The following is a 255-nucleotide window of genomic DNA, read 5'->3' on the forward strand; positions in this document are numbered from 1 at the left end:
GACGAGACATAATAGATATGAAACGTGATGTAGGTAAGACAGGAGACAGATGACAAGTGATAGATATAAAACACTTGATGTCGATGAAACACATCAAGTGATGGGATCAGTTGTATAGTACAGGGTCAACAACAAATAGTTAGGAAAAAGAAAAAGAACCCCTCCCTTACGCTGTAACACCCTACATACGCTTCATAGGGACAGTTCTCAGTAATAGACTCAGTTGTCTATTCAAGTCTCAGTCTTAGTCTGAAG

This window comes from Fibroporia radiculosa, assembly GCF_000313525.1.
Source record: "Fibroporia radiculosa TFFH 294 genomic supercontigs, scaffold93274, whole genome shotgun sequence".
Taxonomy (NCBI): domain Eukaryota; kingdom Fungi; phylum Basidiomycota; class Agaricomycetes; order Polyporales; family Fibroporiaceae; genus Fibroporia; species Fibroporia radiculosa.